The 26,799-nt window shown below is 44.0% G+C and overlaps 1 protein-coding gene and 2 long non-coding RNA genes across 5 annotated transcripts in view; 1 reads left to right on the forward strand and 2 right to left on the reverse strand.

Moving 5' to 3' along the window:
- Window positions 1–10,448, reverse strand: part of G3BP1 (G3BP stress granule assembly factor 1) — a 35,859-nt gene extending 25,411 nt beyond the window's left edge. Inside the window, exons 1-2 of one of the 3 annotated variants that reach the window (XM_027077506.2) lie at window positions 9,662–10,196; window positions 6,901–7,013 (exon numbers count right to left, since the gene is read on the reverse strand). The gene's annotated coding sequence lies outside the window, so the exon portion shown is untranslated. Of the gene's footprint in view, window positions 1–6,900; window positions 7,014–9,661; window positions 10,197–10,309 lie in introns of those variants that run through there. The other 2 variants (XM_027077503.2, XM_027077507.2) reach the window with 2 other exon arrangements.
- Window positions 10,449–10,489: 41 nt separating this feature from the next.
- Window positions 10,490–17,625, forward strand: LOC113604764 (uncharacterized). Its single transcript, XR_003426778.2, has 3 exons — window positions 10,490–10,629; window positions 16,693–16,751; window positions 17,311–17,625. It is a non-coding gene; the product is annotated as an uncharacterized LOC113604764 (long non-coding RNA).
- Window positions 13,524–25,009, reverse strand: LOC128311112 (uncharacterized). The gene is made up of 4 exons (XR_008289086.1): window positions 23,624–25,009; window positions 22,692–22,773; window positions 19,976–20,208; window positions 13,524–14,384 (listed from the first exon to the last, which is right to left on the reverse strand). It is a non-coding gene; the product is annotated as an uncharacterized LOC128311112 (long non-coding RNA).
- Window positions 25,010–26,799: the final 1,790 nt, after the last annotated feature.

Raw genomic sequence — 26,799 nt, forward strand, 5'->3', positions numbered from 1 at the left:
TTCAAGGGTGATAAATATAGCTCTGACATACAGGAGGCACATGTGATCACATTTTTAGTCAGTATCAGGGAAAACTTCTAATATCTTTAAGAGAAACCATAAAAATCTAAAAATGCTATGCTTAGTTCATTTCTTGATGAAACCAAATATCATCTGAAAAAGGGTGAGCTAACAAAATGTTTTTTTTACTCAAAAAAATTATCTACCACCTCAAAGTCCTCACAATGACAAAGTTAGTATCTTTTGAGTATTAAGAAAGGCAGCAAACACTGAGTCCTCAATTATTGTTATTATCAAAATAAAACTTTTTGGGAAAAATATCTGGTAGGAGATAATCCAACTTTTCATTTGAGGAATAAAATCATCCTCAAATTAAACATACAGGCAAACACATATGTACAGATCAATTACAGTAAAAAAGGCAAGACATTTTATTTCAGTTTTCTCAAAGGACAGGCAAAACAATTTGATTGGTTAATTCCTGAACAATTTGTGGACATGTTTATCTTCATCTAGTGCATCTGCCATTATCCTTTTATCTTAAAAAGTTTATTTTGAGAGAGAGGGAGAGAGAGAGAGAGAGAATGCGCGCGCGCGAGCATGTGCACATGGGCACACGAGCAGGGAAGGGGCAGAGAGACAATCCCAAGCAGGTTCCAAAGCTGTCTACACAGAGCTGGGCATGGGGCTCGAACTCGCAGAATGTGAGATCATGAACTGAGCCGAAACCTAGAGCCAGACACTCAACTCAGTCACACAGGCACCCCTGCGTTATTCTTGAATATCTGTCCAATTTACTACCTGTTTCACTGAAACCTAAGAAATTAGTTCAAGGCCAGTCCACATTTTCCCCAGATTACAGGCACTAGATCAATACAGAATACCTTCCTAGTCATACTGGAGAGTAGTTTACCTGTAGGCATGGTTACTAGAGTATCAGTAAAAAGAATTTGGATCCTAGGTCTTAAACAAATATACTTAGACTAAACCAGAATGAGAAATTGCTATATTTTTCCCTGGATCATAGTCAAACAAAAAAAAAAAAAAAAGAAGAAGATAATTTCAGATGTTCTTACTGATCCTAAATTCTTCAGAACTTCAAAGTTACAGTTGGACGTGAGATCACGTCATATAACTTGTGGTTTTCAAGTTTTAAGATTTCCCATTACTATGGTACTATTACTATGATCTGATGTAAACCAGATCAACTACACTTAAAAAAATTTTTTTTAATGTTTTTATTTCTTTTTGAGACAGAGACAGAGAGGAGAGAGACAGAGTCAGAGAGAGGGAGACACAGAATCCAAAGCAGGCTCCAGGCTCTGAGCTGTCAGCATAGAGCCCAACGCGGGGGCTTGAACTCATGAGCTGTGAGACCATGACCTGAGCTGAAGTCAGATGCTTATCTGACTGAGCCACCCAAGCACCCTTCCACCTGAATTTTTAATGGAAGGGCTTACTCTAGGCAAAGTCAAAAGAGCAAAATATCTTATGATCTGCCTTAAGAATGCATATGGAACTCTCATACAAATCACTAAAATAAAGAATAACCCAAGACAAAAACAGGCAAAGGAAATGGAAGAGCCAATTCTCAGGAAAGTAAATGGGCAAAAAATGATAAACTAAGTAACCAATAAAATGCAAACTAAAACCTATCACTTCTCACAGAAGATCCCCTGAAATATTAAAATATCAGTCAATGTTCAACACTGTCAAGAAGTTGGGAAAAGTGAACCGGCAAAGCTGAAGAAATGCCAACTGCTGCCACCACAGTGGAGAAGTTATCTAATAAAATCAACAATGCTCCAATGAATCCAGCAATCTTTTCTAGACACATACACAAGAGAAACACCCATAGGCACAAGAGATAAAGCGAGAAATTAACTGCCACCCTATTTCTGAAACATAACACAAATAACCTATGCTATCTGTCAAACAGGAAATGGATTAGGGTGCAGTTTATACAGATCATTCAAACACTGTATCTAAGATAATCACATGGGGCACTGACAAGATTGAAAAGCAGTACTATTTATAATTATGCCAGGTTAACTGGAGTGAATTAGGGCTGTCCCTAGGAAACCAAGACATAAAGTCATCCTATTTATAGTGGTCAAAGTCAGCATGAAATAGATCTCAAAAACAATGTTAAAATGAAAAGTCAGTTGCTGAGTATGTACTGTATAATAGCTTTTAAACTTTTAAAAGTGTTTTTAGTATACACAAAACATTAGATATTGTTCATAGTACTTTTCTACTTATGAAAAACTTTATTAACATTATGCTGTCATATACAGTACACAATAAATACTTGAGTCCTAACTTTGAAGTACTTGTTACTTCCATTGGATCAGATTTTCTTCTTTTAATATTTAAGGCCTAAAAATTAGCCTGATACATGGAGTATCCCAGCAGAAATTCCATTTGGACAAGAAAACCATTCAAATTATTCTGCTTATATGTAAAAATCTTACTATATGTCATCAACTGTGATACTTAGTTTATGTAAAAAGATGCTTTTACTTGGTAGAATTAATTTTAAAAATACACCCATAGGAGCATAACTGATTATCTAATTTATGCTTTAAACTATAGTTTGACTGCAAACGAGGTACTTTGGAATAACGTCATCATCTATGATAACTCTCACTCCAATCTACCCTTTTGGTTTCCTTCATCTGTTTTTGTTTTTATCATGATTTGTATTCTGCAGCCATTTCCAGTTTTTTTCTTCCAAGATTTAATTTAAATTCAAGTTAGTTAACATATAGTGTAGTATTAGTTTCAGAAGTGTATTTTCATGATTCATCACTTACATAACACCCAGTACTCATCCCAACAAGTGCCCTCCTTAATGCCCATCACCCATTTAGACCATCCCCCACCCACCTCCCTCCATCAATCCTCAGTTTGTTCTCTATAGTTAAAAGTCTCTTATGGTTTGCTTCCCTCTGCTTTCATCTTATTTTTCCTTCCCCTATGTTCATCTGTTTTGTTTCTTAAATTTCACATTTGAACGAAATCATACGATATTTGTCTTTGACTAACTTATTTCACTCAGAATAAGGGAAAGAGCCAGGGTACGTGGGTGGCTCAGCTGGTTAAGCTCCTTGTGGGGCCTGCACTGAGCGTGGAGCCTGCTTAGCGTTCTCTCCCTCCCTCTCCCTCTGCCCTTCCCTTACTTGCGTGGGCACACACACGCTCTCTCAAAAAATATATACAATAAACTTTTTCAAAATAAAAAAAATAAAAATAAAAAAAATTATGGAAAGAGCCCAAATGTCCATCGACTAATGAATGGATAAGGATGTGGTGTGTGCATACACATACACACACACAAAATGGAACATTATCAGCCATCAAAAGGAATGAAATCTTGCCATTTGCAAGGGCATGGAAAGAATAGAGCATTGGTATATTTATTTTTAAAATAGTCTGGAAGTAAAAACAGACAAATAGATCCATAGAACAAAATAGCTAAGAAATATACCCACACATAAAAGGACAACTGGGATTTTTAACGTAAATGCAGATAACTCGGTAGAAAAAGGATACTCTGTTCAACAAATGGTGGAAGAATTGCATATCCATACATTGGAAAAAATGAACCTCACTTCACGCACCACATTAAGTTTACTCGAAATGGTTTTATGTAAAATCTAGAACTATAAAATCTGCATGACCTTGGGTTGAGCAAAGATTCTAGTTACACTGAAAACATAACCTATATGAACACTGATACTGTAGATTCTGTAAAACTTTCTGCCCTGCCAGACACTTTTAAGAGAATGAAAACACGAGCTAGACTGGGGGATAAATATTTCAAAGCATATATCTGATAGGAAAACTTGTTATCTATAAGAACTCTCATAACTGAATAACAATCCCATAAAATATGAGCAAAAGATATGAAAAAACACTCCACCAAAGAAATTATTTGAATGCCAAATGAGCCCATGAAAAATGCTAAACATCCTTAGTAATCAAAGAAATGCAAATTAAAACCACAGTAAGGTACCACTACACCTGTCAGAACGACCAAAATAAATGCTGACCGAGGTTGGCCAGGATATACAGAAACTCTCAGGATATACTCAAAATTCTGCTGGTGGGAGTGTCAAGTGGTGCAACCACTTAAGAAAAGTTAGTCAGTTTCTTAGAAAGCTTTATTTGTAACACCCTAAAGCTGAAAACCAACCAAACATCCATCAACAGGTGAATGGATAACATTTCGGTGTATTTACAGAATGTAACTTTTTTCACAAGCACATATTGTATGATACAGCTTACATAAAAATTCTAGAAAACATAGGGGGCACCTGGGGGGGCTCAGTTGGTAAAGCTTCCATCTCTTTGATTTCAGCTCAGGTCATGATCTACATACAGTTCATGGTATGGAGCTCCATGCCTGCTTGGGATTCTCTCTCCCCCTCTCCTTGCCCCTCCACCCCCAAGCTCTCTCTAAATAAGGAAAGAAAGAGAGAAAAAGAGAGAGAGAAAGAGAGAGAGAAAGAAAGAAAAGAAAGAAAGAAAAAACAAGGAGTCCTACTTAAAAAAGTGATGCAAATTGTTAACTGTCAATTCTAAGTACTAGGACGTTTAAGTCGTCTTTTTGCCCTATCTTAATAATTTATCAAAAACACTAAGAAAAAAAACACCAAGGGTTTGTGTGCACTAATATGAATATATATTAAATTATCATAAATTTTGTAGCAAGGTTATGCTATGTATTCAAACATTTGAAATTAAGGCAGTAAGAGAAACCAAAATGTTTTCCCAAAACAAGAGAAACTTTAATACAAAAGCCACTGTCTGTACTCATAGCAAGAGCAGTATCACCATCACGGGATCTACTGTTCAATCTGTTTTCTAAACTCTACACGTTTACCACCTGCACCTCCCTTTAATTCTTCCTGATAGTTCCTTGGAGAAATGGTTGACTTTAGGGCAGGAAAGGCAAAATACAAGGTGAGCCTGAACTACCCGGTAAATAAAGAAAATGCTTTAAGGGGTGGCTCAGTCAGTTAAGCATCCGACTTCGGCTCAGGTGATGATCTCTCGGTTCGTGAGTTCGAGCCCCTCTCGGGGCTCTGTGTTGACAGCTCAGAGCCTGGAGCCTGTTTCAGATTCTGTGTCTCCCTCTCCCTGCCCCTCCCCTGCTTGAGCTCTGTCTCTCCCTCTCTCAAAAACAATTAAAAATTTTTTTTTAAAAAATGAAAGTGTTTAAAAAAAAAAAACCTCAGGGCAATGTTAAAAGGACACAAGAGCCAAAACTGCACCAATTTGAGCAGTAAGTAAAAAAGCAAAAAAAACTTAGATAACATTGGATTACAAACCAAAGAATAAAATATCCATGGCTCCATAGTAACAAAAATAAATGCCTAAATAAAAAATTTAATGAGTAAGAAAATAAAGTCAATAAAAAAATAAAGGGGAAGGAGACAAAGCTGCCTTACAGAAGAATTTCAAACAGAGGGAACAAAGGAAATAAAGAATCACCATTACACTAAGATAATAGCCACAAGCAAGATCCAGTAATAAATGCTATAAGGAACCTTTAAAGAAACATATTAACATATGCTAAGAAACATAGAAACAAATTAACATATGCTTAAGAAACCTTTAAGAAACAGAGCTAACATATATTAGCATAACTTTGAAGTGTCTCCCCCCCCCCCAATATTTAGTAATTACAATAATAGCTTTAATACATAGCTAATTTATGTCCACAAATTCTGATTCTCCTCTTCCTTGGGGACTGGTTTGTAACAAAGAAAACAAGGGGAAAAATCCTAACCTGGTAGACACCACTTAATCGACCAAGGTTAAATTCAACCAGTACATTATGTACCCCTTGATGTGATCAGAAGGCTAAGTCACCTTTATTCTTCCCCCAAATCCATAACCTCAGTCTACCCATAACACCAAGTGTACCCAAATTTAGATCAAGTGTCAAGGTCATAAAAGACAAAGAAAGAAAAGAAACTGTGACAGATCAGAGAGAGACTCAAGAGACTGCAATGTGTTATCTTAGATTGGATCCTGGAACAGATAAAGGATGTTAGTGGAAAAACTAAGGAAATCTAAGGGCAATCATTTCGTTAATAGTATTTTATTCAACATCAATTTCTAGCTATCTCAAACTCAAGTTTTCTCAAAAGAAAAAAACTTCAAAAGGAACTGAAAAAAACTAACAATTTACTAGCTTTTCTTGGTTTTTTAACATCCATCCATTCCCCACTCCAAAGTTAAAAGCTAATCGGCTGGACTTATAATTGGGCAACAGTCTATGTTCTTTCTCAGTGAGGTGAAAAAACACTTTATGGTTAATACTACTGCCTCATCTATGAAATTCCTGAAAACATGAATTTCCCATCCTTTAGATTTCACAAATCACAGAGCAGGCTCAGAGAGTCCATGAACACAGGGTATACTTGAGTCACAGCCTAAAAAAGCCTGGAAAGGTTTTGGACTCCAGATTCTGAATCCTACAAACTTTTTTGAATAAGGAAATAGCTACACTCTACAGTTCACTGCTAGACATATAAGCTTTACAAAACAGACAACTTTTTGGGTTTCAGAGCCTCAATTCCCTTTGTAAGTAAAAACATAAGACTACTAAGACATGTAAGAGCACTTTTAGAATATATAAAGGGCTATACAAATACACAATGATGCTGTTAAGTAGCCATTTAACATCCCCAGAGTTGCAGCGTGCCCCATCTAGGAAGCCACTTTCTCTGAGCCATCTCTAGCATTTACTTTTTTAAATACCTGAAACACAACAAGCTGAGCAGCTGAACAATAGTACAACATGACAAACTGCCAGAGGATGAAAGGGGAAATCAATTCATCTAAACACACTAAGGCCACAATCTGTGAGAAAAATGTTTTAACTACTTTGTTTTATAAAGGCCACTCTTCATGTGCAGATTATTCCTGGCTCTTCACCATTATCACCTGGCTTGCAATTCAGCTTTCCCCACCCAGGCCAAACAGGGTGTCCAAGGATACTTAAAAAAAAATAAACAGGTGATTTTTAAGATTTGAAAAACATAATAAACCTAGTTAACCACCAGTGTGATCAGCAACCACAAGTGAGATTACAGTTGCTGAATCTAAATTTAACTCCATGGCTGGAAGGGCAGTGTTGCAACTAAAGGTTTTTCCTACTAGCTATGAACTGACTAGCCGGGGGGGGGGGGGGGGGGAAGCAGTTTTTAAACCTACTTACTCTGACAATTCTCTTTGCAAAAGAACACACAATGCATGTGTGAATTCTGAAATATCATTAAAAAAAAAAAACCAATCTAATTACAAAATGTTGAACGATCAAGGAGGTAATTAAACTGGCAAAAAGAAAAAATTGGTTTTGGTCACAAATTCAGGCTTTATATTAAATATCATCTTTTAACATTGCCCCAACCATCCTAAGAACCACATAAAATTCATAAACCTATAAAAATTTAAGTTTAAGGCATGAACCTATAAAAATTTAAAACTAACCTCCACCCTTTACTTTCTATGCAAAGTACTAAAAGAACAAAATAATAATGTAAATTACAAGGAAAGAAAAAAGAAAAAACGACCGCAAGTAGGTCAGCAACAAACATTACCAAATCTTCTGATGCACCCTTAGCAGACTGTCAGCTGAGAACAGCCAACTGAATGTGAGTTAAAGAACAAAGAAGTGCCTACTTTTCTATCAGTTAGAAGCACAAGAGCTTAGACACACAGGATTTAATAACAAAAGTAACGTGACTTGGCTGGGAAGAGGGAGGCTCACCAGCCTTGTATTATCACAATTTGCTTCGTTTGTTCCTAATAAACGCACGCACAAGAGATCAACCAGGCTACCAATCTGTAAAATACCTCGGTTTTCATATTCCTGACCAACTGATAACCATTCGCCTGAGGCAAAGAACAGGTTAAGAAATACTTGAAAGAGAAACAAGTTTCTCTCAATGCATAAGGATATTTCATTCTGATACATTCTACTCCGAGCAGTGATACCATCAGCTGGATTTAAAAAATTAACAGTTTCTATGTCATGTTTTAACATTTGAAACCTAATGCTAACTCAATAGGCAACCCCAACTAAATAAAGGTAACTAAAATGGCTACATGAGAAGGCCAGTTCTAAGTAAAACAATGTTACATTCTAAAGCAATCTGTTATTTATGGCAACGTCAACAAAAAACTTGGCCATACAGTGTTTTGATTTATCTATTGCTACTTTCTGTTAACAAACATGGAAAGTACTGGGAAATGGAAACACTTACAAATATTGATTCTTTGTAGTTTTTTAATTTCCTAACAAGGATGTAAATTATGTATTCCCTCCTACTACAAAAAAATTCTTTAAAGACCAATCCTAAAAGCTCTGAAGGAAGGCTGAAAGCCATCCCAAGCAAAATTAATTCACAAGAGCTAGTCCCAAAACTTTTATTGTAGTTTTTTTCTCTCAAGTAGAGATATTTGTGATGTCAAGTAATGATCTGAACCTACAACTATATTTTTTAAGTTTAGTTAGAAAGTGAGGACGAGCAGGGGAGGGGCAGAGAGGGAGAGAGAGAATCCCAAGCAGGCTCTGCACCGTCAGCGCAGAGAGGCCGAGGGGGAACTCCAACTCACCAACAGATCGTGACTTGAGCCCAAATCCAGTCGGGCACTTAACCAACAGCCATCCAGGCGCCCCTGGACCTACAACTATTTTATTAAGCCAAGGAGCATACTGCCTTTCAAATATCGCAAACCTATACTCGTCTTTGAAGGTATCTTCTGTATTTGCTGCATACAGACAGGAACCTAACAGGAAACGCTCAACACATGAAATGAATGCAGAGAGGCTTTCATCCGCAGAAGATCCCGACTGCCAGGTCCCGACTGGCGTAAGGGCAAGACTTCCAACACCTCTCAATCACCCGTAATTCACCTAGCATAAGCTCCAGTGGTTAAATTTACGTTGTAACTGGGCACCATCCTTTCCGTCCCATCTTCGCATCTCAACCCACGCAGGCGGGCGAGATGTGAAACTCATCGCTCTGACTCGCATTTTCTCCAACTACAAAACGAGGAAGTTAAACGATCCTCCCGAAGGTCCTTCTCAAAAGCCTGCCCCGGTGAAGACAAGAAAAAGGCTTCAAGGTCTAGACCAATTTCGGAGCCTAACTGGCTGCTGGCGGGACTTTCCCACCACCAGTATCAAATCCGAGGAGGAACACCTTCCACGTTCATTCGCACGTATTCATTCGATTCTATCCTTTTTCCGGAAGCGTGGAGGGAGGCACGTCCCTCCGTGCGAATACACGTAGAAAGGAAAGCCCAAAGCCTCTCGTGTCCTTTGTCATAATCCCACTTCCAACCCGCGTCTCCCTGAAGCCCACAAGTGGCTCCAGTACAAACGCCAATGCACTCTTCGCAGCAGTTGGCCTCGCCAGGCTGATGCTGCTGCCCCCAGGGACCAGGACTCCGGGGACAGCGGCGCCCTGGAGCCGCGCAGGGCGCTGGCACAAGGACGAAAGGAGGCTGCGGGACTAGGAGTCAGACGGCCCGCGAGTTCCAACCAGCACCTGCCTCTTACCGTCTGTGTGCCTTTGAGCACGCCTCTCCACCGCGGGCCCACCGAATCCACTGCCATAGGGCAAATCCCCGCACCTACCTCCTCGGATCCTCGTGGGAGCGCATGAGAGCCACACAAGTTGCTCAGCACAGTGCCTGGCACACAGTGGGGGCTTAGAAAACACAAGGGTTATTATCTCCTCTCCCTAACCATGCGTTCGCTGCTCCCCCTTTAACTCCCTGCGAAGCCGAAGCGCTGCACTTCTGCTTCCCGAGTCGAAAAACCCTCATCGCGCTTTCGTGTCGCCCCGCCCCAAAATAAAAGCCTCCTCGGGTCCGGGCCAAACTGGAGCCCCTCGCCAGGGGAGGGAAGGCTCTGCGGGCGCGCGGGGGGGTGGCGGCGGGCGGGAAAGGCCGGCGAGACCGCCGCGCGAGGCCCCAGGCCCCCGAGATCGCTCTGGAGCCCGGGCGGCGGCCGCGGCTCGCTCTCGCCCCGCGCGGCCGTTGGGCGTGGCACGCGCACGAGGCGGCCGCGGACACGGCCACGCGCGCCGACCGGTGGGAGCGCGGCAAAGAGGGGGCGGGGAAACTCCGCGCGCCCGTGCGCCCGCCTGCGGCCGTTTGGGGGGGTGGTGTGCACGCCTCGCGCGGCCGCCGCCGCCGTCGTTCGGACTTCTCCTCCCTCTCACAACCGTCCCAGCTCGTCTTCGTCCCTGGGCCGCCCCGCCCCGCCCACACCCCAGAGTACCTGCGCGGCTGAGCGGGAGAGGAACAAGCTTTGCTCCACAGCACGGCACAAGGCAAAAACCCCTCACGCAACTGCGTCCGCACACACGCGTGCTCCGTCGCCGGTCTATATAACCGCGACTCAGCCTAACTTGTTGCGGCCAGGTCGAGCAGGCTGGTGACCAATCCCGACTGCGTCCTCCGGGCTCTTCGAGCAGCAATTGGGTACTGCCGCAGGATGAAGGCGTGGCTCTTGATTGGCTTAGACTCATGCCTATGAGACTGTGAGGATCTCGTTTCCCTAGTAACGGATTGGCATTGAGAGAGACCAATTACTTAAAGGTACGTCAAAAAGAGGGTGGGGAGTTCTTTAACCGATACCCATAGTAGCCAATAAGTGCGTGGGGCCGCTCCCATTCGATAAAATGTGTTCCCCTGGGCGGAGATCGGTTTTCCATGCAGGAGCGGTTGCTCCACAAGGTGGGGCCCGTGTACTTTGGGGAAGTAAACCCCAAGCAACTAGGAGGTGGGCGCCAGGGAGGCCAAGGGAGCCCCTGGCCAATCACAAAGCGAGAAGGAGCTGATTGACGCGGGGGTTGGACAGTGCCAAGGAGACCGAGCCCCAGGGCCTCCGTGCCCTCTGGGGAGATCCTGAGGCTCTTTCTGGCCCCGGCTTCCGTCCTCTTTCCTTTCTCTCCCCCACTTGTTGGGTATGGCCCTGAGGCCCCTCTCCCGCCCCCTCTCCCGCCTGTTCTGCAGTTTGGTACCAGGGAAGCCAAGTGGTAAAGTTCCCGTTGTTTGGGTTTTTTCTTCTTATAGCAACTTTTTTATTTCCATACGGCCGCCTAAGGGCACTTGCTGGCTCTCACCATTAGTCAGCACTATTGTTGGACCACAGTGAAGGGAACACCGAAGGGGAAAGTAGCGGCCGTCGCGTACCTAAGATCGTGTAAAGAGGTCGCCCGTGAAAACTGCTGCCGAGTTTGAGGACACAGATGTCCACCCTGCTGTTCGTGGCAAGTGCTGCGGCAGGCCGGCCCCATGGCGGGCTCGTGGGAGTTCGCTGAGTTCTTCCCTCTCTCTTGCTGCCAAGGAACCGTAAAGTCTCCGCTCGGCTTGGTCCTTTAGTGCAACATCCTGTGCGTCACCCCCATTGCTATTCAGTGTTCGAATTGCTGGGGGTGTGGGGGCCCCTTTAGTGTCGTTACTACTTTAAAAGGTAATTTGTCAAACTCCTACACGGACCCCCCCCCCCCCAAAGATTGCCCGAAGCACTTCAGGGGCTAAGTGGTGCTCCAGCCCGGTCCTGTCCACGTCCCTCGGTGTGTCATTGGGCCCTCTGTTGGTCACCATGAGCATTCTGTAAGGCAATACACAGACGCCTCGGTCAGTTCTCATTCCAGGCATGTGGTCTCCCGTTAAGTTTTGCAGAGAATTTGGTTAAAGGAGCACCTGGAGTGTCTCCGTGGAGGGGACCGGCAGCAGCCTGCTGAGACCCGGGCGCGTCCCCTGTCGCTCCCTGAGCAGGGTCTGGCCCCAGACTGGAGACTCGCGGCCGCCCCAGGAGCCAAGTGAGAGCGTCCCTCTGCCCCCTCCAGGGCCCACTGCCGCATCGGCCTAGCTCATTCAGCATTTAGGAGGTTCCTATTAAGGGCTGGGATCAGAGATGATCTGGATGCCGTCTCTGTTCTCCGTCACCCATCCAACAGACTGGGGCACTTTGCTGGCCCCGGAGCCCCCAACCAGGCATCTGGGACTAAGAAAGCTTCGGATGAAATTTAACCCAGAGAGAAAAGCTGCTAAAATTTTCTACAGTAAGGACACCCACCCACCTATTCCAACACCCCACCCATTCCATCCCACCCCCGCACCCCTCTGCCCGGATCGTGCCAGCTATGCTAAGGGTTTGGAGTTTATTCTGTTGGCAATGAAGAGCCCCTGGAAGAGTTCTTAAAGGGTGGACTAAGAGATTTGCCTTTTACAAATTGACTCTCCAAATTGAAATGCTAATGAGAGCAGATTTGCAAAACTTTAAATTTACAGATTGTAATTGAACCCAGATGGCCTATGATAACAGTCTTGGCTATTCTTAATCACGTTTGGAGGGAATTTTAAGTGAAACGGCTCTTTGTGTAAGGCTATTTGGCAATCACTATTAAAATTGTGTATCACCCAAAACAATAATAGCACTTCTTGGTTGATAGCCACTTTTTTTTTTTTAACAAAGAAGCCTATACCACGGTGTTCAACTGCAGCATTGTCAGCTTTGTTAAAATATTTAAAAACTAAAAATGTAATTGCTCATCAATTGGCAAAGTGATTAGTGATACGCACATAATATAGAATACCATGCAGTAGTTTAAAAAGTAATGAGGTAGAATTACACAGATACGGATGGGTCTCCATTTGTTATTTGGACTGTTAATTGAAAAAAAAAAAAAAGAAAATCAAGTTCAACAAAGCAAAAAACAAAACTCCTGATTTCTGTATGTGAAAATCAGTATGTAAGTGCATAGGAAGGGTTCTAAATTTAAAACAATAGTTATTGCCCCTAGAGAATCTCCGAGCTTGGGAGCGATGAGGACAATGTATTCTGTGAAAGTTTTACGAGACCGTATTTATGTACTGTGTTGTGTAACGGGAGGTAGGAAGGAAGGAAGAGGAAACGGATTACCAGAGGGTGAATGTAGACAAGAACCCTCAAGTGGCTGTTACTGTCTTCCAAAGGAGAGAGCAAGTTGGCACTCTCCTGTGCTAGCCTCCCCACTCAGATCATGAAACCCTCAGGCCCCAGGTGCTGGATACTTAGTAAATGTTCAGTGAATGATTTACCACCAGTGAACTGTCAAGGCAGGGGAGTCCGAGGAGATTCCCCCCCAGGGGACTTAACAGGTTTAGTTACAACCGAGTAGAGGGACGGCTGGCATCCGGTGGGCAAAGGCCAGGGATTCACAGACGCAGAAGAGAGAGACCCCACCACCACCACCACGCCCCTGCCATGACAAAGGACTTTCTGACCAAAAAGTCAATAGTGCCAAGGCTGAGAGACCCGGATCTGGCTATCTGAGTCAGCTAGGGGAGAGTCCCCAGCCTTCTGCTTCTCTTTCCACTGCCAAGCAAAAGCTGGATACCCCTCTTCTACACTACCTCACCCTTTCTTCCTGCCAATTCTCCTCAAAGCTATGAGAAACAGGGAAGGAAGAAACATGGGCAAAATCCCAGAAAACTCAGCCTCGTGGTGGTGGAGGAAGTTGGGGAACAGGGAATATTAGGAAAGGAATGATCCTAAGAATATCAAGTGGATCAGTTTTTCCCAAACATAGCTAATCACTTATGAAGGGCGATTAAAAATACATGCCTGTGTGTATCTTTCACTGTTAAATTCTCACCTGCGAACAAAGCTCTAATGTAATAACATGGATTGCAGCACTGCTCCTACTAGAAAGAGAGGAAACAACCCAAATCTAGAGCTGTATGGAACTGGTTAGGTATAGTACTGCAGTACAATGCACTCTTACAGTGGACTGTCATGCAGCCATAGAGAAAATGAGGCAGATCTATGTGTACAGTCACAGAGCAATTTCCAAGAGATACCAGTAGATGGAGAAAGCAAAGTGCAGAAATGGAAAGAGTAAGGAAGGGGAACCAATGCCATGGGGCGATTATTTCTATTAAGGTATACTCTATTGCTCTAGTTATCTCTGCACATATCTGGATGGTTTTGCTGTACATGCACAGGTTATGTCTATGTCTGGAAGGAGTCATAAGAAACTGTTAATGATTGTTAACGAGGTGAACTTGGGCCAGGGTGGGAGAACAGCTTAGTTTTCATTCATCCAAAGTACCCTTGGGAACTGACAATTTTTTAAACATGTACATGTATTATTTTTCAAAAGAAATTCAGTGTTAAGGATAGATTTTAATACATATACATTTTCCATAATACAAATATGGAAACTTTGATCCTCAAAACAGAGATTACTGGGGCACCTGGGTGGCTCAGGTGGTTAAGCGTCCGACTCTTGATCTCAGTTCAGGTCTTGATCTCAGGGTCATGAGTTCAAACCCCACATTGGGCCCCAGGCTGGGTGTGAAACCTATTTAAAAAAAAAAAAAGAAAAGGAAAACCAGGGAAAGAGAGTACACTTTTCTTGAGGAGCACTGAGTAATATATGGATTTGTTGAATCACTGTATTGTATACCCAAAACTAATGTAACACTGTATGTTAATTACACTGGAATTAAAATAGGAGTGCCCAGGTGGTTCAGTGGGTGGTGCATGTGACTCTTGATCTTGGAGTTGTGAGTTTGAGCCCCACGTTGAGTGTGGAGATTACTTAAAAATAAAATCTTTAGGGGCGCCTGGGTGGCTCAGTCGGTTAGGCGTCTGTCTGACTTCAGCTCAGGTCATGATCTCACCGTTTGTGAGTTTGAGCCCTGAACCCGGGCTCTGTGCTGACAGCTCAGAGCCTGGAGCCTGGTTCGGATTCTGTCTTCTTCCCTCTCTGCCCCTCCCCACTCATGTTCTCTCTGTCTCTCTCTCTCTCTCTCTCTCTCTCTCTCTCTCTGTCTCTCTCTCTTTCAAAAATAAATAAGCATTAAAAATAAAAAACCTAGTACACTAGTGATACCTCTTTAAAAAGTAAATAAAATCTTTAAAATAAATAAATAAATAAATAAATAAATAAATAAAAATAAAACAGGATAGAATACTACACATTATCCCTTTAGGTATTTGAGGGATTTTGAAAATTAGTCACTGGGGCACCCGGGTGGCTCAGTTGGTTAAGCATCTGACTCTTGATTTTGGCTCAGGTCACGATCTTCATGAGTTGGAGCTTGGGATTCTCTCCTTCCCCCTTTTCTCTGTTCCTCCCCCAGCGTTCACACCTCCCTCTCTCAAAATAAGTAAATAACATTAAAAAAAAAAAAAAAAGAAAAGAAAAGCCACCCTGAATGTTTTAATTGGCCTGCCTGCCAGACTGCTAACATCTTTTCCTTTTGCTCCTTTCCATATAAAAGTCTAAAGAGACCCTTTACTGGCTTAGAAATGCATGCCTAATTGGATTCCTCCCTTCTTTGACATTGACTGTCTGCAAACATATCACCTCCTGAAACTCTACGGAATGCTGCCCATGAGCCAGGCAACCTTACTAATATTCTCTATAAAGATGATCTCATTTAATATTCACAATAACCATGGTTCTCACTTCTCAGAAACAGGCTCACAGAGGGTAAGCAAGTGGCCCAAGGTCTCACAGCTAGGACTGGAAACTAGGACTCTGACTTCAAGTCCTTGTTCATTTACCTACTTGTCAATACTGCCCAGGGAAGAAGAATATAGCCCCAAGTAGGAAAAGGGGTTTGGCCTCCTCAGACACCCCTGAAGGGCTGGAATATTCTTTTATGCCCTTAAGCAAACCACCAGGTAATGCAACAGAGATAGCTTTCCAGGTGGTTTGAGAGTTCTGGGATCCATGGGAAATCCTAGTAATCTGCAGGATTTAAATTTTTTTTAAAAATATATATTACAAGACTACACATATATAACAGAAATCCCCAGAGCATGTTGTTCATTAAAAAGAGCATCTTGCAGGGTCACCTGGGTGGCTTAGTTGGTTGAGCCTCCTACTTCAGCTCAGGTCACAATCTCATGGTTCCTGGTTTATAAGTTCAAGCCCTGCATTGGTCTCTGCACTGACAACGTGGGCCTGCTTTAGATTCTCTGTCTCTCTCTCTCTCTCTCTCTAAAGAATAAATAAACGTTAAAAAGTTAAAAAAAAAAAAAGAGCATCTTGCAAATTACATACAGTATATATGCTTAAAAATATACCAAAACCTATATATGCATATGTGTTTGTCAGCATTTGTGAAACCACAGAACAAGGTCTAGAAAGAATGCACAGCAATCTGATAGTAGTTACTGCCTCTGTGGAAGACAATAATATAAAGATCTGAAGGAAACTTTCACTTTTTCTGGATTGTTTAAAAATGTTTACATAGGGGCACCTGGGTAGCTCAGTCGGCTAAGCATCTGACTTAGGCTCTGGTCATGATCTCATGGTTTGCGAGTTCGAGCCCCATGTCGGGCTCTGTGCTGATAGCTCAGAGCCTGGAGCCTGCTTCAGATTCTGTGTCTCCCTCTCTCTCTGCCCCTCCCCTGCTCATGCTCTGTCTCTCTCTGTCTCAAAAATAAATAAAAACATTAAAACAAATTTTTTTGAATGTTTACATTAAGAAACTTTCTATGTATTATGTGATTTAAAAACTAACTTGGCATAATCCTAAGAGTGGCTTCTGAGTGCTTATTATATACCAGGCACTGAACTGAATGTTTTATGAACATTGCCTTATTTCTCACAATAATGCTATGAGATTGGTCTAATTATTATCTTTATCTTACAGGGAAAGAAAGCGAGGTTCAGAGAGGTTTATTGCCCTCAGCAGCCAGGCATTGAACACAGGTTTGTCTAGATTATCTCACTAAATACAACTTCAACTCCTTGATCCCCAGAGAAGTCTGGCATAGAATAAAAGCACCAGGGGACAGCATGACAGTTGTCCTCTGACCTTTGGCTGCAGTGCTAGGAGTTCACTAAGGAGTGTGGAGGACCGTGGTGGCCCAAAGAGCTCGTGCCTTATCTAAAGAGTCCTTAGTGGTCATTTGACTATGTTTTTGTTTTAAAATTTTATTTATTTTTTTAAGTAACCTCTACACTCAACGTGGGGCTTGAACTCACAACAGGAGTTGCATGCTCTACTGACTGAGCCAGCCAGGTGCCCCATGTATGTTTTGTTCTTTTTTTTAATTGAAGTAGGGTTGACATGCAATGTTATGTTTGTTTCAGGCATATCACACAGTGATTCGACAATTCCATGCATTACTCAGTGCTCATCATGATAAATACTTACCATATAACACTATTACAATATTATTGACCCTATTCCCTATGTTGTACTTTTCATTTGTATGATTTATTTTATTGTGTTGTTTTCTGACATAGCTGTTTCCCCTCCTTCCAGGTGCCCGGCAGGATTGTACTTTCCTGCCCCCTTTAAAGACCAGCATGACCACATGCCCTGCTTTGGCCAAAACAACGTGAGGAGAAATGACATATATCTCTTCCAGGAAGAGAAGTCTTTGGAGCTTGTGATTATTTGCTCAGGTCTTCCCTCGGCACACTAGCCCCCATATTCAAGATCCATTTGGGACCCCATTTGGGGTCCCTCAACCTGGGTCTCTGAGCAAAACTATTTACATAGAGCCATTCCTCCAAACTGCCCAACAGGCAATGGTCACATGACGGGAACAAGAAGTAAATCTGTTGTTTTAAACCATTGAGGTTTTGTGATTATTTGTTGCAATAGCATTAACCTGGCCTTTCTTGCCAGTTACAGATAAGTTTCTAGATCTTCCAGTTTTTCAGCAGACATTCAAAATCTGGATCACCCACTGTTCTTTTTTTTAACATTTTATTAACAGTATAAAAGTGTTTGGCTCTCACTTTTAAAAATACAATGAAAATATTCTTTCCAAGAGGACTATAGTTGAATGTATTCCTTTTTGAAACTTTGTTTGGAATTGTTATTTTTTAAAATGCTTTTCTTGGTCTTGTAACAAAGAAATAACTACATTTACATGTCAATCTACAAATGGATTTTTTTTTTTTTTTTTACTGTTTATTTTTTGAGGGGCACCTGTGTGGCTCAGTCATCCGACTTTGGCTCAAGTCATAATCTCATGGTTTGTGAGTTCAAGCCCCACATCGGGCTCACTGCTGTCCGCGCAGAGCCAGCTTTGGATCCTCTATCTCCCCCTCTCTCTCTCTCTGCCCCTCCCTGCTAGGGCAGAGAGAGGGACAAAGGATCAGAAGCAGGCTCTGCACTGACAGCTAAGAGCCCAACACGGGGCTCGAACTCACAACCTGTGAGATCATGACCTTAGCCAAAGTCGGATGATCAGGTGCTCAACCAACTGAGCCACTCACACGCCCCACAAATGGATTTTAAAGAACATAAAATTTACCATTTTAACCGTTTTGAAATGTCCAATTCAGTGGCATTAAATGTTCATTCATACTGTCATGCAACCGAACTCAATGTTTATAAATGTCAACTAATCAAAAAATATTTTGAGCACTTTAGGAACTAAATAAAATATGGCTGTAGGCCAGCTTCAGGCAATTTGCAACTCTGCCTGATGCCATGCTACCACTCCCAAGCCTGCACCCTAAGCCTCCTGCGCTTTGCAGCCGCTCTCTTCTCTTGCCTGGGCTTCTCTGTGGACCCTTGCATCTCAGAACATTTGACCTAGGCTAAGGATTTCTTGGTGGATAAAGCAGTGAGGCAGCTAACACATACCTGTGTTATAACACAAAAAACCAGACACTCAATATTCCAGAGGCAGTAGACAACAGCTACAAAGGCCTTTCTATCCAAAGCTTAACCCCAGAATCTGCTGAAGGGCCGACTATTCGCGTAGGTGGGGTCCAGGCGTAAGGTCTGCCGGGACGAAGGTACCTAACCACTATCTGTGAACTTGTCACCTACACATTCCTATCCTCACAACACTGTTGGCCAGAGAGGGCCCATTTCTCAAACCTGCTGGTTTAATGATAAAGTGACTTATCCAAGTTTGCAAGGCTAGTAAGACTGCTGGGTAGTCTAGAACTCAGAATTCCTAAATTCTGCTTTTTAAAAAATATTTTTCACTGTGATTCTTAATACATACTTATTGTAGAAAAAGTGGCAAAGGTAGAAAAAAATGGAAATAAAAATCACCTATAATATTGGAACTGGTAACGGTAGTACACATAGATCTGAAGATATAAAAATGTAGTTAATAAAGCTTTGAGAGGCAAAAAAAAAGTTTTTTTTTTTAGTTTATTTTTGAGAGAGAGAGAGAGAGAGATCATGTAAGTTGGGGGGTGGGAAGAGAGAGGGGGGAGAGAGAATCCCAAGCCCCGATGTGGGGCTCAAACTTACAAACCATCAGATCAGAACTCACGAACCATCAGATCATGACCTGAGCTGAAGTCAGATGCTTAACTAACTGAGCCACCCAGGCGCCCCCAAGAAAACCTTCCTTAAGAGGCAATCTGACTCTATCAAAATTGAAAATGAATAGCAATTTCACATTAGGCATTTATTTTACTTTTTTTTTTTTTTAATTTGAGAGAGAGACTGTGCACAACCTGGGGAGAGGGGTGAGGAAGAGAGAGAGAGACAGACAGACAGACAGAGAATCCTAAGTAGGCTCCACAGTCAGTACAAGGTGCTCCACCCCATGACCCTGAGATCATGCATGACCTGAGCCGAAATCAAGAGTCAGACTATGCAACCAACTGAGCCACCTCGGCACCCCTTTCCTGCATAAAATTTTAAGCAACAACCTAGGTATATGGATTGTTATGTAATCATTATCAGCACCATCTCACAGTCCGTGAGTTCAAGCCCCGTGATGGGGTCTGTGCTGACAGCTCAGAGCCTGGAGCCTGCTTCGGATTCTGGGTCTCCCTCTCTCTCTCTGCCCCTCCCACGCTCAGGCTCTGTTTCTCTCTCTCTCTAAAATAGTAAAACATTAAAAAAAAAAAGACACATTAAAAAAAAGAGAAAGAAAAAGAATGTGTCAGGAGCAAGTCTGAGTAGCAGTAACTGAAATAAAGAAGGAATTATATTTCTCACATACCAAGTCTGGAGGCAAGCTGCCGTGGGCATTGGTTGAGTGAGCACACAGTCAGAACAAGCGTCTCTGTGATTCTCTTGGCATTTCTTTCCTGGTTACAGTCTAGATATCACATCAATATTCTGGTCAGGAAGGGGAAAGGAGTGGTATCTGTTCCCCTTGTGAAGAAAGCAAGAGCTTTCCAGAAACCTTGTAGCAGACTTCTGCTTCTGACTCATTGGCCAGGGCACAGTTGGCTGCAAGGGAGGATGGGAAAGCAAATATTTAGGGGATGCAGGGATCTGGCCTCTACAGGAGCAAGAGTGAAAAGACTGGGAATGAGTATTGGATTAGCCAGCCAATGGTTTCTGCCACAGGGACTGGTGGAATAAATTATAGTACAACTGAATAATATAACATTATGTATCACTGAACAGAACAAAGGGAATATGTACAAGAATAAACTCTGATATTTTGTAAAGTGAGAAAAGCAAGTTGCAAAATTGTGTATAGTATGCCTTCTGTTTAAAAAGGGGTAGTCAGGGGCATCTGGGTTTCTCAGTCCATTAAGCAGCTGATCCTTCATTTCAGCTCAGGTTGTGATCTCTCAGTTCGTGAGTCCAAGCCCCTCATCAGGCTCTGTGCTGATGTATGGAGCCTGCTTAGGATTGTCTCCTTTCTCTCTGTCCCCCCGCTCAAAAATAAATAAATGAACCCCCCCAAAATTAAAAAGGGGTAAATAGGGTAGACGAGGGAAACTTGCTTTTCCCTGTATACCCTTTTGTGCTATTTGAGATTTTTATGTATTTATCTTTTTAAGGGAATTTAGTGTTTGAGGACTTAATTTCTTTTTTTAAATTAAAAAAAAATGTTTATTTATTTTTGACAGAGAGACAGAGCACGGGGGAGGAGCAGAGAGAGGAGACACAGAATCGGAAGCAGGCTCCAGGCTCTGAGCTGTCAGCACAGAGCTCGACATGGGGCTTGAACTTACAAACCATGAGATCATGACCTGAGCTGAAGCTGGACGCTCAACCGACTGAGCCCCCCGGGGAACCCCTATTGAAATTTTTCAAATTTTGGGATTTTGCCTGTAATCCTACACGCATGCCAGATAACTTCTATTAACATTTGCTGCAGTGCATTTCAGGCTTATTTGTATGTAAATAAATGGAATTTATGCATATATTTGCATATAAGAACTATAATCCTATACATTTTCCCCTCTTCACTGATCAACCTTCATTTGTCCTATCTAATGAGTTTCCATAATGTTGCCTGTCATTAAATTGTGCTCTCTCTGTTTAACCTCCCTCTTCCTCAATTCTCTAACCTGTTCAGTCTTCCTCTGCCTTTCCTTTAATATCCTCCACCCCTTTCCCCTCTGCAGTGATCTTGCTTTCCCAGCCCCAGTGCACAGTTGGCCCCAGTGTTACCAAGATTTTAAGCCTTGCCTTCACTGGACCTAAGGAAATGCCTGGCAGGTGGGAAGGAGATGAAGGGCTAAGGCGTGAGCATTTTGCCCATAGGGGAAGAGACAGTGCCAGGGAAGCAAGGAGAAATTCCAGCAATTATAAGAAGAATTCTAATGTTTTTGATGCCTATCCTGTGCCAAGTAATGTGCTAGGGGTTTGCATACAGAATCCTACTTATTCTTCCCAAGAATACCACAAATAGGTTGCTTTGAGGAACCCATACGTCCCGGTTTGCCTGGAACAGTCATGGTATATGCCCTATAGCCCTGGTATCCCCTTTCGCTCTCAGAAGGTTTGGATAAAAAATTGTGTAGTCACGTGGGGCATCTGGATGGCTCAGTCAGTTGAATGTCTGACTCTTGGTTTCAGCTCAGGTCATGATCTCATGGTTGGTCAGTTCAAGTCCCCCTTCGGGATCTGCACTGACAGTACGGAACCTGCTTGGGATTTTCTCTCTCCGTCTCTCTCTGCTCCTCCCCTGCTCTCATGCTCTTTCTCTAAATAAATAAACTTAAATTGTAAAGTCACCTTAACTATCCCTGTTTTATAAATGAGGGTATTAAGGCTTCGAGAGGTAAAGAAATCTGCCCAAGGTTATACAGCTGCAAATGAAAGGGCTTAAATTCAAACTCTGGTCTATATGGCTTTGTATGGTCTGCGTAGACTGAAATTTCTTCCCCCAAAATTCACATGTAGAGGCCCTAACCCCCAAAATGACTGTGTTTGGAGATGGGCCTTTGAGAAGCTGATAAAGGTTAGATGCGCTCCTAAGCATGGAGCACTAATCCAATAGGGCTGGTGCCCTTATGAAAGGAGGAAGAGGGGCACCTGGGTGGCTTAGCTGGTCAAGCACCCAACTCTTAATTTTGGCTCAGGTCATGATCTCACGGTCATGGGATCGAGCCCTGTGGCCTCTACACTGAGCACGGAGCCTGCTTGGTCTCTTACCCTCTCTCTCTGCCCCTTGCCTTCTTGCTCTTTCTAGATAAAAATAAATAAACATTTAAAAAATAATAAAAGGGGGAAGAGACATCAGAGCTAGCTCTGTCTGCCATGTCTGCTAGCAAGAATGCAACCACTGCAAGCCAGGAAGAGAGATCTCACTGAGAACCGAACCAGCCAGCTCTTTGATCTTGGATTTTCCAGCCTCCAGAGCCATGAGAATTGAGAAATCAGTGTTGTTTAAGCCACCCAGTCTGTGATATTTTGTTATAGCAGCCTGAGCAGACTAACATAGGCTCCAATTTCCATGCTTTACCACTCACCATGCTGGAAGTGGACCTCCTCATTCAGAGCTGGCGTGAGTCAGTGGCCTAGATTTATCCCTTCCATTTCATGTTCTTGAACCTAGACCAAGGATAGATCCATTATCCTCTTTCCTAAACCAAAGTAGGCAGGTTGTTGCCACTCCCTGTGTCAGCGTGAGTCTAATCAGGAGAGAGAAACCACACCATAATTTGAACAAGGAGAGTTTAAAGATTATAATGAGTCTGTGATAATGAGGCATCAGCTTGGAAGAAGGAAAGAGAACTCTGAAGAATATAGAAACAGCAGGTACAAGGAGCAGCCACCGCTGGTAGGGCCAAGACAGTAACATAGAGCATCCAAGGGAGAATCCCCCAATCCCCATGCTAGGCTGAGATCCCAGGCCTCGTGGCCCACTGAGTGGCAGAGAAGTAGTTATGATGTCATGCAGGTGGAACTTGCTAGAAAGCCACACTCTAGGCTGGAAATTTTCCCTCGAGGGTACCGAAAAAGCTATTCAAAGAGAGGCACTTCACTGTAGGGGGACAGATTCTGAGGGAAGCTGCTGGCCTCATGGTACTGCCCATTCCTGTTACACAGCAGGAGTCCGGTGCTGAGGAAGCTGTCCTCAGAAGCTGGCCATGAGGCAACCACACACACTGCAAGGACCTGGTGAGTGAACACACTGGAACCAGGAAGGAAAACCTTTCCCCTTCCAGTGCCTCTCCAGAGCCTTCACTGACAAGGTTTAACATCCTGCCAGTGGGGAAAGGAAAAAAATATTTAAAGGGTCCAGATCCATTTTCATAAAGCAAGCCCAAAAAAGATGAATTGGAGGTGAGACACTAAATTATGAACACACCTTCTCAAAAACGTTTCATGTATTAAGACGTTAGTTTTCCTCAACCAGTGGTTCCCCAAACCAAAAGGGGGAGGGGTACTAAAAGTATACCTTGAAATTAAGGGGCAGTGAATCTAGGATGAAGCCTAGAAATCTGGGTTATTAGTAGGCTGTCCAAGCAGTTCTGTTGATGAGACAGCTTTGAAACTACTAACTCCGGGGGAGGCTGGGTGACTCAGTCGGTTAAGCACATGACTCTTGGTTTCAGCTCAGGTCATGATCTCTCTGGGATTGAGCCCCAGTTGGGCTCTGCAATGACAGCACAGAGCCTGCTTGGGATTCTCTCTCTCCCTCTCTGTCTACCTCTCCCCTGCTTGTGTGCACCTGTGTGGCTTGCTCTCTTTCTCTCTCGCTCTCTCTCAAAATAAACATTGAAACTAGTAACTCAGACTGGGCTCCTCTAGCAAATTCCTTGGATATTCCAAGAAGTCCTCCCCGATGCTTGTGTGTGTGCAGAGGGGTGTATGTGACTGAAGTTCTGAGTCTTGCCATGCCTGTTTCTCTGTTAGTGTCCTAGAGCATCTCTGCCTTCATCTGTCTTCACCCATGGCTGTGGGTCTCATATCCTTGTCGCTTCATTTCTCCACCTCTCTTTGTCCCTGCCTCTCAGTCTGAATAACTGCCTCTCAAGCCCTGCCCACTCTTGTCTTCCAACTTTTGTACTTGCTGTCCCCTCTGCCTCCCTCCTTCCCAAATAGCTCATCTTCCTTCATCAGATAAACGTGTACTCTCCGTCCTTGACTCAGATTAGCTCCTCCTGAAACCTACTGTCAGCCAGAACCCCTCTCCCGCCCCCCAACAGGCTCCAGTTCGAGATCCTTTCTCTGCACCCGTGATACCGTCCATCCCTTTAACACTGCATTTTCATCGCCTGCTTCCTCCGCTCCCTGCCAGGCTGTCTCTTTCACCACTGCGCCTTGGATACCTAGCACACAGTGCTGGCTCACGGATGGGACTCAACTCAATATTGACTGAGTCAAGAAATGTTTGTCCTTTTTAGGGAGGTGTGGGGTTTGTCGTGTTCACTGCCGGGTCCTTGTATTCCCAGCCCCTAATACAGGCCTGAGACTGAGCAGGTGGTCTAAACGTGGTCTGTAGGCGTTGCAGGCTGGCCCCGGGGGCTGCAGAAGCGTGCGGAATCCCAGAGCCCCGCCCGCTCAAAGGGTGAGTGGCGGCCAACGGCGGTCCCGCGGCTCCCGGCCGCGCGGCCAGGGAGGCGGGGCCTAACTGCGGGCCGCGGCGAAGGGGGCGGGGTTTCGCGTGAGGGGCGGCGCTTCTCGGCACCCAGCCCCGGAAGCACAGCGGCGCTAGAGCTCAGAGCCAGCCCAGGCGTCGCTACCACCACATCCACGGTCATGCCGGTAAGTCCCTGCTAGCTCCCGCCCCGCGCAGACCCGGGCCCCCGGCTTGCGCCTCCGCTGCACCGCCGATCGGCCACACGTCGCTCTTCAAGGGCTCAGGCCGCAGCCGGAGTTATTGTCTCTCTTCTCACTCTCTTCCCATCTACTCCCAGCTTCTGCGACCTTCCAGAAAATCCGATCCGAAAGGGGTTTTATGTAGGAGTCAGGCTTCAGGACATTGGAGCTGCGGGCCTCCAGTGGTTACAAGCCCAGCCCTTCCTTGCATAGATGGGGAAACTGAGACCCAGGGAAGGGCACAGTCGCCGAGCGGGTGGCGAGCTGGAAATGGGACGTCTAGTCCTGCGCCTTCACCCTGCTTGTGCCGGTCCGCGGACCTGGCCTGAAAGGGGGAATGGGGGAGGGGGGAAGGTGGTGGGGGGAGGGGAAGGGTGGCTGTGGCCTCCGGGACGCGGCAGGTTTTCAGAGGTCCGTGGTTTCCTTCCCTTCCCCTGCCCACTCTGGCCGATTTTCAGTTCAGCGCTGAATGGAGACCGTGCTTTTAACTTTTCCTACAGATCACTTTTTGAAACTGAACCCCTAAGCCCTAGAGAGGTTAAGGGACCTGCTCAAAGTTGCCAGTTGCTCAATGACAGAGTTTGGAGAGGAATGAGCCGGTCTTAGCCGCCTTTGAAGTTCACTCAGTCTTAAAGCACATACGTGGTTGCCCAAGGCCTCATTTTGTAGATAAGGAATTAAGGACTTTCACAGATAAGAAAAAGAAAAAGCCCAGTAACTTACTGGAGGGAGGTCTCGGAGGCGTTGGGTGGAGCCAGGATTAAGCCCCTTATCTTTAGTCTCCCAGTCTCTCCTGGCCTGATCACTTGGGAAGTGCCAGACAAAAGTGGTCACACCGGCTTGGGAATAAACTGTGATGTCAGTTACATCCTGTAGATCCTGGTTGGGGTCATGTGGTGTTTACCAATTTCCTCCAGGGTGCCTAGTAAATGGCTCTGCTTCAAGAGTATACGCAGATGTGTCCCACAGATACCCTGTGTCTTAGCAGCCTAGCTTTGGGGAGCTGACAGGTAAGCAAGAAGTTCCCTGGGCCAAGCCACAAACATCTCAGGTGTCATTTCCCTAGGGTTTTGCCAAGTGCCTTGAGACAAATCCTCAGACAACACAAAGTATGGACAAAGAACCTGACAGAATCAGCCCTCCTACTTGAGCAGATCTGCCTTTAGCAATGTTAAGAGGACAGCATTAATCCCCCTGGGACTGGGATAGTGATGGTTTTTGTAGGGGGTGGCAGTGAAGGAAAGGCCAGCTTGAGAATCACTCTATTCTGGGTTCGCTTCTGGGGATTTTGACAAGCGAAAGACCCTCCAGAGCGGTTGATCAGAATGAAGGCACCATATCACAAGAAGAGCAGCTGAAGGAAGGCGGTATTAGTTCAGGGGCCCGTGGTCAAAACTGAGAGGGGAAAGAGCGTGTCACACGAGAGGATTCTCCAACAAAAACTTGGAATCTCAGAAGCCTCTGAAAAATCTGTGCCCTCGCCTGTCAACCTCAGGCCTGAGGTGACCTCAGGCAAGTTGCTTTGCCTCTCTGTGCCTTGATTTCCTCATCTGTAAAATGGGAATAAAAACCGTGATCTCAGAGGACTATTGTTAGTATTACCTGGGAAAATGACAGGTAAAATATAAAATATGTAGCATAGCCACTGACATAGCTAGTCCCCAAGAAATGGTAGCTCTTGTGTAGACATCGGACAAATAGGGTAGGACCTATAGGCGGGCAAGTGTTAACCCCACTTTAACAAGGACCACAGTGGTTGAGAGGTTAGGCTTGGAAGAGACATTTTCAGTCTAGGCCCTGCTACTCACTAGC

The sequence above is a fragment of the Acinonyx jubatus genome, chromosome A1 (genome assembly GCF_027475565.1).
Source record: "Acinonyx jubatus isolate Ajub_Pintada_27869175 chromosome A1, VMU_Ajub_asm_v1.0, whole genome shotgun sequence".
NCBI classification, from domain to species: domain Eukaryota; kingdom Metazoa; phylum Chordata; class Mammalia; order Carnivora; family Felidae; genus Acinonyx; species Acinonyx jubatus.